Below are 13,501 nucleotides of genomic sequence, written 5' to 3' on the forward strand. Positions count from 1 at the left end.
AATTGGGAGACAGTCTGCAAAATCACTGCTGAGGTGTCTTCAAAAACGGCAATGTCATAAAAGATAAGGGAAGGCTAAGAACCTGTTCCAGATTAAAGAAAGCTAAAAACAAACAAACAAACAAAAAACGAACCTAAGTGTACTGTCTGATACAGACCAGATGTTATAATGGAGGGCAGGCGGTGGAGGGGAGGTTATGAAAGTAATTTGCTGGGGAAACTTCCAATAGCAATGTAGGTTGTAGATTACATAGAAGTTTTGTATCAATGGTAAGTTTTCTGAATGTTATAACTATTGTATTTATATTAAAGAATAACCTTGTTCTTGGAAAATACTGAGAAGCAATATACTTAAGGTGATAAAATGACAAAGGCTATAAAAATGTATGCAACCTATATTCCAGTGGCTCATAAAAAATTATACAGGGTAAGTGAATAGGGAGAAATGCAGATAGGATGAGAGTTCTCTGTATAGTCTTTCAACTACATGGTGACCCTGAAATTATTCAGAAACAAAACTATAAAAAAAGCAGGACTGGAAAACAAGAGTGCCATCCTACAAAGAGAAATGCCAGCACGTCGGACTATATATGGATAAAATAGATAGTATTTAATATATGATGCTAATGCAGAGCAAACCAGGAACCCAGAGACCACCTCAGCCCAGCGCATGCTCAGAGGAAACCTCTGGTGTAGGAATAGCTGCAAAGACATCGCGCCGAGGCCCGTCCAGGGAGCAGGCCGCCGGGTATTTCCAAGAGTGATTCGTTGCAGAGCAGCTTTCGGACCAGCTGGTTTGTCAGCCCTTTCCAAGAGCAAATGTGTCCTTGGCATTTAAACTCAGACCAGGACAGAGCATCTGGGCGCAGGGGCGCAGCCTCCTCTGTCCTTCTGGCCTGTCCTCTGACTTCCTTTTCAGATCAGTTCAAATATCATCTCAGTGAGTCCTTCTCTTACTAAACATAACATTCACTTTCACTCTCTTCTTACCACCCCCCTTACCCTGCTTGTTCTCCGACCATACGATATGCTTGTATGTTTTATAATCCTTTCTCTTACCCCTGGAATGTCAACTCCACAAAAGCAGGAAATTTGTCCTTTCTGTATCCTTAGAGCCTGGCCGGGGGTAGGTGGAAGATACATATTAATTGAATGAATGAGTCAATGAATGAGATATGATCAATGGACTCAAGCCCAACCTACCTAGGACTATCACACCGAGTCTCATTAGCTCCCTAACCTATTCGCTGCCTCCCTACGCGTGGGTAAGAGACAACGGCCTTGGGGGTCACTCGGTTATGACCAGCGGTCTTCATCTCTGTTGTGTAATAAATGGAAACAGAATCGCAGGGGCCGGGGCCTCCTCTGAGGAAGGCACAGGTGGGTCCGAGGAAAGCCCGCTGAGAACCAGAGAAAATGCCGTGAGGAGAAGAAAGAGGAAACAAGTGACCAGAGAAGACGCCCCGTCACTGCAGGAGTGAGGCTTCCTGTCCTCACTTTAGCCATCTGCAAGGAGAGGCAGCGGGGAGAGGTGACAAGGCAGCCCACAGTGGTGAGTGACGCTGTGACCCCCTGCTTCTGTGCAATCAGCCACGTGAATCAAGATCATTCTGGAAACTTGAATTGCCAGGTGCTTGCTTCCTCCAGGGCTCTGCTGCACCCACCCTTCAGCAGGGGGCAGTGCAGCACAGTGGGAGAGCCCTGGATCCCTGGGGAAGAAGGGCTCTGGTTCCATCTGGTCATTGCCTGGAGGTCTACTGCTCCCTCTCTCTGCACCTGAACTTCATCTGCATCATAAGTGCTACTAGTTTAAAGTGTGTCCATGAGAGCATTTTAAGTAATTATTTCAGAAAAGAGAAACAGCACATTATCATCGTGAGAGGTCATTTTAAATTATTCTTACACAATCGGAAAATAGCATGTGATTAAAGAGGCTCTTGGCCATAGAAAATGCTCATGATAAACTGGTAAAATATCACATCACTACAGTATATTAGTATGAAGCTAATTCTGTAAGAATATTGTTAATGATATTAATAATTATTCATTCACAGACTAAAATAACAAAGGAATTGTTTGGTATGTGACTAGTGCAAGTTATTTCTGGGTAAAAGGGTTATTTTTTTCTAGTTTGATTTTCCAAAGGAAGAAAAATAATGGCGATAATTACAATAATAAATAATTATGTAGCATTTACTGTGTACCAAGAACTAGTCAATCATATCGTATGTATTAACTCATTTAACCCTCACAATTCTCAAAGTGGATATTGTTATTATTGTTGTTGTTATTATTCCTAATTTGCAGAGGAGGAAGAAAACAAGGTACAGCAAGTTGAAGGTACTGTCCAAGGTCTTACAATGAATGAGTGGGCCTTGCCTTTGTGAGGTGAGAAGGCCAATAAATGTAACAAAAAATAAGCTCAGGTTTGAGTTTCCAAAACCTCTTTTGCCTGATGGCTTTGTGATTGAACGCTGATGTCAGATAGATCTGGCTGCTTTAACACCAGCCTCTAAGAAAAATAATTCAGAAAACCTCTGGGTCCTCTAGGACAAAAAGTCACAATTTATTTCATGGCATCTCAGGGAGCAGGGAGGGCTCAGCAAGATAAAAAATTGAAACCCAAGTTCACAACATTCATCAGCCAACAATATTTCATTATAAATCAGGACAAGTCAAAGATTATGGATCTTTGCATGGAATCTATTCTATTAGGCTGTAGTGGCTCACTGTAGCTTTAGGTAGCCCAGAAATTGATACCCAAAATGTGAAAAGTGGGGGTTATTCCAATCGCTCTGCTGTGACTCTAATGGCCACTCCCGAGCTGCAGCAGCAGAACCTTTACCGATGCTCCATAGGAGCGAAGATCACCTTGGCTGCTAGACTTTGGATCCCGTTAGGCCACAGAAATTAACTGTAAAACTCACAGAGCTTTCTCAATAATTTACATGATGCTATGCATTCCTACAGCCCTGGTCTAAAATAAGAAACAGACAACTTTTATCGAGGTGACCAAGCTGTATTCCTCTGGGGGTTCCTAGGAGTTGACATAGTTGGCTGAGTTAGAGATCATGTGCTTCAACTAGAGCACTTCCAACGGGTATAAAGAAATTTAGTAAAGATTTTTAAGATTTTTTTCTTAATAGTTAAGAAATGTAATGACTCGGTAATTAAGTCTAACACCTCATTTGACAATTGGAGCACAAGGAACTAGCAAGGAAACTAATTTGTCCAAGGTCATGCAAATGGCACTAGGAGCAGCAGTATTGTAAATCTCCTAGCCCCGCTCATATAGTAAGCATTAAAGGCAATTTCTATTATCACTTTTCATTACAGGTATTCTCTATTGTTGCTAACACACAAGTACTTTGACTCCCAGTCTAAATCCCCACTTGGACATTGCTTGCACCACCCTTCCTCCTTCATTGTTCTTGCACCTGGCAGATTAAAGGGGTTTAATTCCCGTCCATTCAAAAAGGTCCAAATTTAATCTCCCTCTCACAAGGAGAAGGTGATAACAGGTTTGTTTATAAAATATGGAAGACATTATCAGGCACTCTTCTATGGACTAGAGTTGCTTCCACAAGGTCACTTTCTGCTCCGTAGCTTCAGATTCCACATCACTGCCTGATCCCACAAATACATGGTGCTGGAACCACTAAGAGAGGAAAGGAGGAGGTGGAAGAGAAAGAAGAGGAAGAGAACAGCAATTGGAGAGAGCGAATGGAGCACGAGGAAGCCATGGTGATGTTCAAGACAATGTCTAGCCTGGCCGGCATGGCTCAGTGGTTGAAAGTCCACTTATGAACCAGGAAGACAAGGTTTGATTCCTGGTCAGGACACGTGCCCGGGTTGTGGGCTAGATCCCCAGTGTGGGGCGTGCAGGAGGCAGCAGATCCATGATTCTCTCTCATCACTGATGTTTCTATCTCTCTCTCCCTCTCCCTTCCTCTCTAAACAGAGAGATGCTAACAAAAACAAACAAATAAGACACACATCTAATGATTAGCTGCTTCCTGCTCTCTCTCCGAGAGGCGAGTCCTGGGACCTGAAGAGATGGCTTCACTACACAGTAAGCAACTGACTGCAGGAGTTGCAGAAGCAAAAGACCAAACAGACCAAAAACACTTCAAAGGAAGTAGATAAACACTAGAAACACGGTGACATAGAAATAGCACAGAGATTTTGAGTCACCAAGACCTGGGTCTTTTCCATGTCTTCCTTTAAAAAAGGACTTAAAAATATTCCTCTTCCAGGATTCCCGAGAGGGTGAAATGGATAAGATCTGTAAGAGGAACAATCACGGTACCTCCCACCGAGTAGGTGATCAGAAATTGTGACCTCCTTCCTCTACCTTCCTCCTGAGTCAGGGCGCAGCATTGGCCCAGGAGGTGAAGACACTGATTCCTCAGGAGGCAGAGCCCGCCTCGCCTTCACATTCTCTTTTTATTGACACACCTGCCAGGAGTGTCTTCTGCCATCAATGCTAGAAAACTTCAAATTAATGACCGTACAAGTTCCTATGTTGCACGTGAAATCTGTTCCTGTCTGCAGACGCACTCAACCATTGTCCCAAGAACCTGTCTGGGGGGCGGGCAGGACTCAGGTTGCTGCTCTCTGCATGTTGGCAAGCTACGTTTCAGCATCTAGATCAGCGGTTCTCAACCTGTGGGCCTCGACCCCTTTGGGGGTCAAACGACATTTTCACAGGGGTCACCTAAGACCATCAGAAAACACATATGATTACATATTGTTTTTGTGATTAATCACTATGCTTTCATTATGTTCAATTTATAACAATGAAAATACATCCTGCATATCAGATATTTACATTACGATTCATAACAGTAGCAAAATTACAGTTATAAAGTAGCAACGAAAATAATGTTATGGTTGGGGGTCACCACAACATGAGGAACTGTATTAAAGGGTCATGGCATTAGGAAGGTTGAGAACCACTGGTCTAGATCGTTGATAAAAATCAGTTTGGCTTTTCCCAGGAAATATCTCTATTTTCACCTCCTTCCAGAAAGGTCCTCGGGCTCACTTCTAGCCTCTTCAGAATGTAAACTGTGCAAGGCAGTGAACTTTTCTTTACCATGTTTCCTAATGTGCCCTGTTGCCTGCTCAGCCTGGGATGTAATAGCTCATTAAGAACCGCAGCTGCCAATGCCACTGGGGGAAAACACAGCCACAGTCCCTAATCCATATAAAGCGCGCTCATAAGCCTATACCGGCACCTGCCTCACCCTCCGGCCCTTAACAACCCACCTCCCACCTCCCTATTCTTCGGCCACTGCCAGAATTTCTATTTTATTAACCTAACTATGAGTTTCCTGCGTAGACTGCTCACGCTGTAATTCATTTTGTGTGTGCATGCCCAAGAGCTTTGAGCAATAGAGACATTTCGGGTTTTTTTCCCATTTCCAAAAGCATATAAAATCACAATGGGCGAGATGCCCCTCCTGTCTACTAACCCACTGGAACAAATGTTACGTGGGGACTCCTGGATTTATAGCATCATATTCCACACCCTCTGAAGGAGGGTACTTTCCATCAGAGATACATGAATATTTTGTGTTCAATGGCACATTGTTATTTTTCAGAAACCAGCATTCAAGGAGGCTGCGGGGGGGGGGGGGGGGGCCTTCCTCAGGATCCTATGTGTTACACTGCTATATACACCCACCCATAAGGATGGATACACACACACACACACACACACACACACACACACACAGGCACACGTGCACATACACATGCACACACACAGTGCCACTGCCGTATTTAAAAAGACATCCACCTCCGAAAGTGTCCCATTCCATCCTTAGCTCTGGACCATATGCCCAGGCTCCCCTTTGCTTTATGAAACGTACACACAGTGGGAATGTTACTTGGCCTTGTGACTTTTCCCCTCCATGCCACTGCCTGCTGCCTGGAGAAGCAGTTAGTAACAAGGGCAGCATGCCTAAATGCCATGCTGCGGAGGTTGAGAATCAGCCCAGGCAACTGTTACTGTAAGAACAGGTTGTGAGGATGGGCTTCACACCAGAACTCATGGCTCAGGCCTGCTCTGCCACCCTAGTTGTGCGAGGGTTGTTGAAGCATCGGCTAATCCCTTCCCTCAGTCGCCTCATCCGTAGCATGGGGATGATATTCACTGTCCTGCCTCTGTCACAGATTGCTGTGAGGATCACGTGACATGATGCATCTGAAAATGTTTTCAGACTGTAAAGAGCTCGACTGAAATATCTCTATGTTGAGGTAATGTATTACATAAGCATTGTACATATAATCACAGAAGTATTTTTATTGTACCAAATTATATCAGTACTACTGTATTGGTGTAGAGGCCCTATTTTTTCTCACCACCATCTATTACTTTATAATTTAAGTAGGTGAATGCTAATGCAGCTTTTATAAATTTGTCAAGATAAATTAAAAATTGCAAGATCTTAGCACAGCCTGTTACTAACACTTGGGTCTAATAAACAGGCTTAATTCCTTTCTCCTTCTGCTCATAGCACCTTGAGCCCTGGGAAGAATTCACTCCCGCCCTCTCCCCTGGGTAGCCTTCATGGGGCTGCTGACTTGTCTGGGCTAAAGGGACATAGACATCAAGACATATGATCAGAAAGACAGCAAGCTCTAGTCACTCAAAACCCAGCTCCTTTTCTGTGGACTATAGACATCCCTTTGCCCAGTCACTGGGGAAGTGGCTTCATGGACATCTACCCCTGACCAGTGCATATATGCATCAATTTCTTTCCTATCGATTAAGGAGAAAGTGCCATCATCTAAGCCTAATTTGTGACAAAACTCTCTTTCCCATTATTTACTGACAAAAATATGTCCAATGTAGAAATAAAGATCGCTTTTGGCTCATGTGATGCATTAGAATAAGTTAATTATTCCCCTTCACTATGCATTACGCCTCACCTTACATTAATCACTTCCAGGTAAGCTTGAAGTTAATTTCTACAGAAAGAGAATCAGAAAATGTCTTCTTAATAAGAGTAAGATCAATACATCGTTTATTGTGAGACTGTTCTCCTAAGATCCACAAGAATAAAATAAGTGCAAAGTTATATGCAACCTGGAATTTTGTTTGTAAGCATTTCCGGGAGATTACCTGAGAACCTTAGGGTGCTGGAATCACCCACTGAGACAAGAAAGTCATTTGGTTCCAAAGAAAGTTGTCCCAGTGAATCATTTAAGTTTTGTATGAGAGTTGTCAAAAAATAATAATATGTTGAAAGAAGGGAATAGGTTTAGATAATAATCTTTCAATGCTAAGACTTGAAAGAAGAAATGGAAAGAGAGTAAACTAGGAAAGAATCAAATTAAATAAATGCTTTACAAACACTGCTTTAAGTTTGTTTTTTACCACCATAAAATGTTATGTGTCATTATACAATACTAGAGGCCCGGTGCGGTGGAGTCCCTTGGCCTGGCCTGTGGGGATCGAGCCGAAACCCCAGAGGGGTCCCAGATTGCGAGAGGGCAGTTCTCCGGTGACACACCCCGAAATCAGGATCCCTCCTCTCTAGTCTGGGAACATCAGCGGAGAACCACTCCTGTGTTGAATGTCTTCCCCCTGGTGGTCATTGTGCATCATAGCTACCAATCGGACAGTCAAATGGTCAGATGGTCGCTTAGGCTTTCATATATAGAGATTTGAAAAATACTGAAAAATAACACCCATAATTTCCATCACTCATGTCCTGAAAATAAGCATGTTTAGTACTCAGCTATATATCCTTGTGCATTTTTATGCTTAAAGTTGTACTGTTACTTTACATAGTTTTAGCATTAATGCAATGTAGAATGGTATATTCTACATGTACTTAATAATTTAAAATTCTTCTCTATTTATATTGAATATAAGTTTTAATTGTCACATTATACATTTATCTTTAGAATGCCATGATTATTTTTTCTTCTTAATATTTTAAATTATAAAATGATGTATGTAAATATATGTATAGAATTGCAATGTGAAATCCCACAACTCTTAACTTTCCTGATTCTTACTGTATGTTCCCGAATAGGGATGGGGAGACAGTTAATAGATAGATAACAGAGATAGAGAGATAGATAGGTAGATAGACAGACAGAGCACAACAGAAGATTATGCTATATATACGAACTTGCAATTTTCTTTTTGACTCAACAGCATATCAGGGATATCCTTATAGTTAGCAGGTAAAACTCAGGTAAAACTGAGCTTATTCTATTTAATGACTGTACAGTACTCCTCAATATGGTTGTATTATAATTGACATACTAACGAATATTTACGTTCTCTTCACTACTTATATGTTCCAAGGCTGCCACAAACATTCTTGATTTGAGTTTTTCTGTGTGAGAGTTAACTTAGAAGTAGAATTTGCTGGTCATCAGTTTTATATATTGTTTATATGACTGGTACTGATAAGTTGCTCTCTACAAATGTACCAATTTACACTGCAATCTATAGTATATGGGAGTACTATATCCTCTATAGCCTTAATAACAATAGATATTATGTTCTGCTTGTTGGTCTGTGAAAATGTTTAAAAATAGTACTCTATTTTTATTTCATTAAACAATACATAGTTTGAGTGTCTTTTCACAAATGTATTATTTATTTTTTGTAAATTGTTGTTTAAATCTTTTGACCATTTTACTGTTGTTTTCATTCACTATTTGAAATCACAGTATAACATTCCAAACAATGGATACACTATTAAATTCTATCATTTTCCAATACAGAGAAAAACTATGAAATATATATCTGTATACAAAACCTTTTATACTATTACCAGAGGCCCAGTGCACAAAATTTGTGCACAAGGGGGTTGGGGGACCCTTAGCCCAGTCTGTGCCCTCTCGGGAGCCGTCAACCATCTGTCTCCTGGTGATCAATGCATGTCATAGCGACTGGTCATTCTGCCATTTGGTCGATTTGCATATTAGCCTTTTATTATATAGGAATAGATTGTATACTTAGGGTAGATATGTTTAATTAAATTTTGGAGTTTACAAAGATATAAATTTTAAAATACTCTTAAATATTTTAAATATCTAAAGTTTTTAAATATTTTCCAAATAATCTCCCAACAGAGAAGCAATATATATAATGCCCTTGTCACAGAGACCAGAAGGAAATAGTATTACTCTTTCAAAACTGTTACTGATTAAGCAGTTGAGAATATATCCCATTTCCAGAAAAAAAAATGTGTTTCACTAATTATAGTGTGGTTGAATATTTTTCTATTTGTTCATTTATCTCTCTTTTTTTTTCCTTGTGAATCACACTTTGGGACTCTTTGCTCATTTTGCCACTGAACTCTGTTACCACCACAAGGACTCCCACTGCATAGTGGTCTGGTATCCTTTGGTTTCCAACACATTAAAAAGGGAAGAACAGATGTTCCAGATATGACTTGCTAGAAGAGATTTCACACAAATGTTCATTAGAAGCTCCCCCCCCCGCCATTTTTTCTTGCATTACCATTTGCATAGGTAATCTACATTTTATTATTAATGGAGTTGGTCCCTATAAGAAAGACTTAGTAAATAACCAAGGTGACCAACATTAGTTATTTGGAACACAGGAAAGAGCCCCAAAGAACATATATGCATAGTCCATGGACACCGACAACAATGTGGTGAGGGCCAGAGGGAGGGGTCTGGGTAGAGGTGGGCAAAGGTGGGGGGAAAGGGGGACATCTGTCATAATGTCAAAGATAACAATATAATAAATATAAGTATTCAAATAGGTTGTTTGCTAAGATGTAGCCCTTAGGAATCACCAGCTCTGAAGAGGCTGTCAGATAAAGAGCTAAAGAAAACTCCTGAACTTTTCCCTTCATTCCAATTCCTTTGAAGGATTGTTTAAGATGAAAATCACTTCATCAGGGCTTCGCTCCATGGTACCTATTGTTCTTAAGAGATTGGTGCCTTAATAATATTAACTCTTTCTTTATCCTATTGGCTGGGAACATTTAGGCAACTTTTCACTTGTTCTATACTATTTTTTTTTTAGCATCCAGAAGTCTTCAATATTACCTAGTATTTTTTTTTTCTTTCATCAGCTTTTAAACCAAAGAAATCCTCCCCATATAAATTCCCATGTGCCTGCCAAATTTGACATGAATTTATTATCTTTGTCTAAATTGTTTTAATTAAAAAAAAATTAACCCTTTAGCCCAGGGGTTCTCAACCTGTGGGTCGCGACCCCTTTGGGGGTCGAACGACCCTTTCACAGGAGTCGCCTAAGACCATCCTGCATATCATAACAGTACGATTCATAACAGTAGCAAAATTACAGTTATGAAGTAGCAACAAAAATAATTTTATGGTTGTGGGTCATCACAACATGAGGAACTGTATTAAAGGGTCACGTCATTAGGAAGGTTGAGAACCACTGCTTTAGCCCATCATGAATTGGCTTTGGCATGTGTTGTTCTGGGAGAATCTAAATTCATTTTTATTTCCCAAAGACTGTAATTATATGACTAACACTTATTGAATATTTTATTCATGTATTAATTAGTCAAATTTATTTGCCTTGTGCTGAGTTATTATTAAACTACAGCCTGTTCCAGAGTTAGGATGCCTCTGGTTGTATTGATTTTCTTTTTTCTATCAATACCCTATTATTTTTATTATTATAGCTATATAGCATTTTAATATGTGTTAGAACTGGCCTCCCCCCCTTACATTTCTTTTTCAGCATTTTATTGTCTGTTTGTAGCTATTCAATAACCACTTCATAAATGATAGGAATGGATAGAGCATGTCAGTAAATGAATCACACCATTAATGGCCTTCTGCTAAGTGGTAGCAGCCATGGAGGAGAGAACAAAACTCCCCGGGGGCCTAAGGCAATAGCCAGAAAGCACATGTATAACTCAGCTCAGGGCCCCACGTCTTGTGTATTAAGGTTAGGAATTACGTAAATTACTAGTGAATCAGTCAAAAACCATAGAAGCTGGAGTCAAGACTTGCAACAATGAATTACAAAGTGAAAACCAGTATCTCAAGGTCCACTTGACTCGGTTCCATAAAACACTTGTGTGGTAACTTGTTTGGCTTTGTTAATATGAATCTGCTCATGTAATAAAAAGCACCAGATAAAACTGCTAAACAAAGACATCATAGCAACCGTCTCACATGATAAATATGTTTATCATCTTATCATTAAAGAAACTACAAAATAAATAATCATAAAAGCAATTACAGGAAAGTTGCCCCTGGGTCCCCTTTTACTGACATAGTGTATGGGAGAAACAAGAGTTTCTTTTTCAAATTTTCAAAACTTAAAAAGGTGTTCTTATTTAATTCAGAGTCATGCATGTTTTTCAAGTGCCAAAAAAAAAAGTGGACTTTTCAAGAATTGAAAATATTTAGGTATCTGAATAAAGTGACAACTGTCACCAGGGGATAATCCTATATAATAAAAGGCTAACATGCAAATAGACCGAACAGCGGAACAACAGAACAACCAGTCGCTATGACATGCGCTAACCACCAGGGGGTATGTGCGGAACATGGCGGGCATTGGCCACAGCGAGATGGTGGAGCAGGTGAGTGGGGGCGCCAAACCAAGGCGGAGCACCAGTCGTTGTCATCGGGGCGAGCCTCTAGTGGTTACTGAAAATTCTTTGCTCCCACGTGCCACAGTGCTGCTTGGCTCTTGCACGGGCAGCCAGTGCCAGCTCCGCTCACACCTGCAGCAAGCCCTGGAGCCACTGCTCGCACCCGCTGCCGGTGCTTGGCGCCAGTCCTGATCACTCAGTGCCATCAGCAGGTGCAAGCAGCAGTGCCAGACCTGTTCACCCCTGAGGGCTTCTCCACCTCCCCCTCTTCCTGAGGGGTGATCAGGGCAGCAGCTGCCACTCGCACCCACTGATGGTGCCGGCCCCGCTCGTACCAACTGCTGGCGCCGGCCCCGCTCGCACCAACTGCTGGCGTCGGCCCCAATCACTCCGTGTTGTCAGTGGGTGTGAGCGGGTCCAGCGCCATCAACACGTGGGAGCGGCGGAGACAGGAGTGGGGCTGCTGGCAGACAGGAGACGGGAGTGGGGGGGGTGGGGGTGGGGGTGGGGGCAGAGGATGGACCAAGACCCACCCCTGTGCTTACTGCAGCCTCGGGCCCACAGTTCCTTTTAAGGTGCACGAATTTGTGCACTGGGTCCCTAATATATAAATAAAAAGAGAGGTTTTCAGCCAGTATTAAAAGACTACATACAAGTTACAGAGATGGCATTTTCCTAGAGGAAGAATTATCTGTAATCTGGCTCTGAGACACTAATCTCATTCACTTGAGGCATAGTAGTAGGGAACACTGGATACTTCTCCCTCCAAACAGAAATTGAGATTACATTATACATTTCATCAGCCCCATGGCCTGTCCACGAAAGCTAACAGTCAACCATGCATTTTCAAAGGTTTTTAGTTATTGGAAAAGGACACGCACTCACAAACACATATACACACAATGAATCTAGTACAAAAATGTAGAAAACACAGCACTGAGTGATCTGGGATTGAGCCACAGTTTCCCTTTTTAAAAAAACAAAAGCAAAAAAAAAAAACAACACTATAAAATCTTGGACAGTGCCCTAACTGGTTTGGCTCAGTGGCTAGAGCGTCGGCCTGTGGACTGAAAGGTCCCAGGTTCAATTCCGGTCAAAAGCATGTACCTTGGTTGCAGGCACATCCCCAGTAGTGGGTGTGTAGGAGGCAGCTGATCGATGTTTCCCTCTCATTGATGTTTCTAACTCTCTATCCCTCTCCCTTCTTCTCTGTAAAAAAAAAATCAATAAAATATATTATTTAAAAAAATCTTGGACAGTGCATTTAAATGCAGAAACTCAAGTTTCTCCATATGGGAAAAATGAATAATAATAGCACTGATTATACAATATGATATCATTGGAGTTTCTGAGCATTAAATGAGACATAAAAGGGTGTTTAATACAGTAAAGCACTAATATGAAAAAATAAATTATAATAAATTCCTTTGTAATAATTAATGATATTTATTAAAAGTACCTCCCCCCATTGAAATGGGATCATTTATGATGACAGATATATTTTTCAATTCTATGTATTTTGGTTTCAATTATATATAATTTATTTCCCCAATACTTTTAATGACCCCAAACTTACACTTAAGATGAAAGAATAGTACAGTGAAAACTCACACATCTTTCCTAATATTACAGTCATCAATTGCTAACATTTTGTCACATTTTCTTCATATATCCTTCTTCCCAGAATGTGTTTGCCTCCTAGGGTGTTTCTGCAGAAGGATTACGATGCCAGTTTGCCCACTATTCGTAATATGACCTTGTAGCCCTCAGTTAATAGAATATCTGCCAGATCTCTTTGCTGTTAAAGTTCTTTTATCTCTTCATAATAATTTAGGGAGCAATTCCTTTGAGATTGTGTGAATATTCTTTTCCCTGATATACATTTACTAGTGTAAGTTATTTTGGTTTTGATTGTTT

This window comes from Myotis yumanensis, unplaced genomic scaffold (assembly GCF_028538775.1).
Source record: "Myotis yumanensis isolate MYYU_CA2020_CCGP unplaced genomic scaffold, mMyoYum1.0.hap1 SCAF_11, whole genome shotgun sequence".
In the NCBI taxonomy this organism is placed as follows: domain Eukaryota; kingdom Metazoa; phylum Chordata; class Mammalia; order Chiroptera; family Vespertilionidae; genus Myotis; species Myotis yumanensis.